The sequence below is a fragment of the Homarus americanus genome, unplaced genomic scaffold (genome assembly GCF_018991925.1).
Source record: "Homarus americanus isolate GMGI-L3 unplaced genomic scaffold, GMGI_Hamer_2.0 scaffold35985, whole genome shotgun sequence".
Classification (NCBI taxonomy): domain Eukaryota; kingdom Metazoa; phylum Arthropoda; class Malacostraca; order Decapoda; family Nephropidae; genus Homarus; species Homarus americanus.
The window spans coordinates 443-5,000 of NW_024736841.1; the positions used below are offsets into that span (position 1 = coordinate 443).

At 52.7% G+C, this 4,558-nt stretch overlaps 1 non-coding gene across 1 annotated transcript; it reads left to right on the forward strand.

The window, feature by feature from the left end:
* The first annotated feature begins 3,839 nt into the window (after window positions 1-3,839).
* Window positions 3,840-4,003, forward strand: LOC121872492. The gene has a single exon (XR_006090109.1). It is a non-coding gene; the product is annotated as a 5.8S ribosomal RNA (ribosomal RNA).
* The last annotated feature ends 555 nt before the right edge of the window (window positions 4,004-4,558 follow it).

A 4,558-nucleotide genomic window follows, 5' to 3' on the forward strand; every position in this document is an offset into this window, starting at 1 on the left:
TGATGCATCCACCAATTAGTCCGGAACCGGGTTATTCGGCTGTCTGCGAACAGTCCGGTTTTAACCTTACCCAACATCCACTCTCGAGGTGCGGTACGGTGAATGTCCTATCGTCCGACCTTGTATGCTGGATTGCACTATTTCACTATATTAAGGGGAGAGGGTGCCTTCACACACATATTCGGCATTCAAAAACAACAACCAAAATTGCCGTCGCTTCCCTGCCCTGCAATGGCTGGAGCAGAAGGAGAGAGAGATTTTAGTCTCATTGGATCAGAGGAATGGCAGTGGAGCGAGCTTATGGCGAGTAGGCTCGCGCTCTATCAATTACACTTGCCAGGTCTCTCTTCCGTTTGGACATTATTTACTCCGTCTCTCTCTCTCGGCGCACACGTCGCCACCCTACTAGTTTCCGTCACAGCATATGCTGCGGCCTTTCAGTCCGGAACGGGGCTCCCCTTCGCCTTGCTGTCTGCCCAACTTAGCGGACTTGCGTTGGCTGATCACCCCGTCTTCGCGTCTGTGCCGGCCTTCAATGCAGCGCCCAACCGTCTCTTGACCGAGATTCATTGCATTATTCCACGCGCAAACGGCTACCCTAAATGTGCATAGACAACGCTCATGGTTCAACACGACCAGGGCGCAGTCTGGGAGCCGAGTATACTAAAAAGAGAGTTTAGCAGCCAAAACTCGTCAAAGCACACGTTGGGTTACCCCATCACCTAACAACGATGATGGCGGTTCCCACCCGTGAAATACACAACCTAACCAATATTGGGCGACGATGGCGCTCATGAGCCCACGTCCCCACAAACAGTAAGAGAAAGAGAGAGAGGAGGAGATGGGCCAATGTGCGGTCCCTCGCCCAATGTCTTATGCCTCGCTGGGGCAAAGAGAAGAGGAGCGGATAAGGGAGGAGATTGGCCAACGTGCGGTCCCTCGCCCAATGTCGGCTGCCTCGCTGGAGCTGGGTAAAGAGGAGAGGAGCGGATAAGGGAGGAGATTGGCACACACGGTGGCGCTGCCGGCGCCGAGGATAGCAAGAGAAGGTGCAGGTTGATCTGATCATCTGGTTTGCTATTTCTCTAAGGCCAACGTGCGGTCCCTCGCCCAATGTCGGCTGCCTCGCTGGGGCAAAGAGAAGAGGAGAGGATAAGGGAGGAGATTGGCACACACGGTGGCGCTGCCGGCGCCGAGGATAGCGAGAGAAGGTGCAGTTTGATCTGATCATCTGGTTTGCTATTTCTCTAAGGCCAACGTGCGGTCCCTCGCCCAATGTCTTCTGCCTCGCTGGGGCAAAGAGAAGAGGAGCGGATAAGGGAGGAGATTCGCCAACGTGCGGTCCCTCGCCCAATGTCGGCTGCCTCGCTGGAGCTGGGGCAAAGAGGAGCGGATAAGGGAGGAGATTGGCACACACGGTGGCGCTGCCGGCGCCGAGGATAGCAAGAGAAGGTGCAGTTAGATCTGATCATCTGGTTTGCTATTTCTCTAAGGCCAACGTGCGGTCCCTCGCCCAATGTCTTCTGCCTCTCTCTCAATCTCACTATTTTGGCCGCCGTGATAGGCGCCGCCAACAGCAGCAGCTACCTGGTTGATCCTGCCAGTAGTCATATGCTTGTCTCAAAGATTAAGCCATGCATGTGTAAGTACAAGCCGATTTAAGGCGAAACCGCGAATGGCTCATTAAATCAGCTATGTTTCATTGGATCTGTAAACCCACTTACTTGGATAACTGTGGCAATTCTAGAGCTAATACATGCAATTGGTCTCTGACCGCAAGGGAAGAGCGCTTTTATTAGTTCAAAACTGGTCGGGCCCCGGTCCGTAACCCACCTGTGGTGAATCTGAATAACTTCGGGCTGAGCGCACGGTCTCCGCACCGGCGCCGCTTCTTTCAAGTGTCTGCCTTATCAGCTTTCGATTGTAGGTTATGCGCCTACAATGGCTATAACGGGTAACGGGGAATCAGGGTTCGATTCCGGAGAGGGAGCCTGAGAAACAGCTACCACATCTAAGGAAGGCAGCAGGCACGCAAATTACCCACTCCCGGCACGGGGAGGTAGTGACGAAAAATAACGATGTGAGTCTCATCCGAGGCCTCGCAATCGGAATGAGTACACCCCAAATCCTTTAACGAGTATCCATTGGAGGGCAAGTCTGGTGCCAGCAGCCATGATAATTCAACTCAATAGCGTATATTAAAGTTATTTGCGGTTAAAAAGCTCGTAGTTGGATCTCAGTTCCGGACTGACGGTGCACCGCCCGGTGTTCTGTCACGCTCCAGACAACCGCCCGCCGGCTCGCCACGGGATACTCTTTGTCAGTGTCGAGTGGCGAGAAGTTTACTTTGAAAAAAATTAGAGTGCTCGAGCAGGCTATTTGAATGGCCCGAATGGTGATGCATGGAATAATGGAATAGGACCTCGGACTCTATTTTTGGCGGATTTTGAACGAAGTAATATTCATCGGAACAGGCGGGGGCATTAAGTATTGCGGCGCTAGAGGTGAAATTCTTGGACCGTCGCCCAAGGCGAACTACTGCAACATTGCCAAAAGGATATTTCGCTAATCAAGAACGAAAGTTAGAGGTTCGAAGGCGATCAGATACCGCCCTAGTTCTAACCATAAACGATGCCAACTAGCGATCCGCCGGCGTTATTCCCATGACCCGGCGGGCAGCTTCCGGGAAACCAAAGTCTTTGGGTTCCGGGGGAAGTATGGTTGCAAAGCTGAAACTTAAAGGAATTGGCGGAAGGGCACCACCAGGAGTGGAGCCTGCGGCTTAATTTGACTCAACACGGGAAACCTCACCAGGCCCAGACACCGGAAGGATTGACAGATTGAGAGCTCTTTCTCGATTCGGTGGGTGGTGGTGCATGGCCGTTCTTAGTTGGTGGAGCGATTTGTCTGGTTAATTCCGATAACGAACGAGACTCTGGCCTACTAAGTAGTCGACGGATCTCCAGAAAATGGTGTCAAGTTCGCAACTTCTTCTTAGAGGGATAAGCGGCAATTCTAGCCGCACAGTTAACCTATGCTGGGTCTGTGATGCCCTTAGATGTTCTGGGCCGCACATATCTACACTGAAGGATCAACGAGTTTTCCCCCTCCGAGGAGGAGCGGGTAACCCGTTCAAAGCCTTTCTTGATAGGGATTGGGGCTTGCAATTGTTTCCATGAGCGAGATTTCCCCAGTAAGTGCAAGTCATCAGCTTCTGCGCTGACTACGTCCCTGCCCTTTGTACACACCGCCCGTCGCTACTGCCGATTGAATGATTTAGTGAGGCCTTCGGACTGGCGCTCTTGGATTGTCGGCCCCGTTGCCCGCGAGGGTTTTCTGGGGTCGTCGCCTCGAGCTGACGGAAAGATGTCCAAACTTGATCATTTAGAGGAAGTAAAAGTCGTAACAAGGTTTCCGTAGGTGAACCTGCGGAAGGATCATTAACAGAGAGAAAGAGAACGGGGCGCTCTTAAAACTACTACTACTCTCCTGATTTGGGCGGTCTCGGGCTCTGCTCTGGCAACTCCAGCAGCGAAAGAGGACAATCCCGGCCCCCGCACCAAAAATAGGTACCACCACGCTGTAGGTGGACCACACTCGGGCGAGAGCGCGAAGACCGGAGGAGGAGGACGGACGGGGCTTTGGACGGCTGCCCGTCCGTTCCTTACTACCGGCGAATAAGCCTCTTGACCCAAAAAGAGTGAAATTCAAGTGTCAAAAAACAACAACAAGCCGTCCGGCCAAACCCAAACCACAAACTTGGGCTATGTCTGTCAAACCCTTTCATTGAGACTCGACCTGTGATGGTTAGTCGCAAAAAGACCAAATGGCAAATACACAACTCTTAACGGGGGATCACTCGGCTCGTGGGTCGATGAAGACCGCAGCAAACTGCGTGTCGGTATGTGAATCGCAAGAATACCAGATCCATCGACAAGTTGAACGCATATTGCGGCGGCGGCAGCATAGCAAGGCTTATCGCCGCCACTCCTCTGAAGTGGAAATATACATCCATCGGTTTACTTTCTTGAGAGTTCGGTGCTGTGACTGTCTCCCACGACACGAGGAGTAACCCGAACGAGCTTCGCCTTGAGGTTTAATCACTTGGCATATGCAGCGAGCGTATATAAAACAACAAGCCTATCACTATGAGTCCATGGACTTGGCACCCATTCAACCACAACAAAGCGACAGTTGTAGCCCTACTTAAATAACTGGAGCGGCGCTCTTTTGCCTGCTGTCTAGAGACACGAATGGCCGTCGGCCGCTCATGGCTGATGCTGCACATGTTCTAAGAGGCACTCCATCCCACGAAGAGGAAACGAAACCGGGTCGGATATCTTTTAAGTAAGCCCCGCCGGAATTTCGTCTATCACCTCGAAAAGAGTGCTTGGCATACATTGCAGTGGAACCTAAATTGATGAGTGCGCCTGGGCCCGCAGTCTACCATGTAGTGGTGCAGGCAGAGAGATGAGAATGCTTGGGTGACGCCGTGCTCTTCCTCACGCGCTCCTCCACCCTCTCCCACGGTCAGACGCGGTGTGGGCGTTCTCTTTGA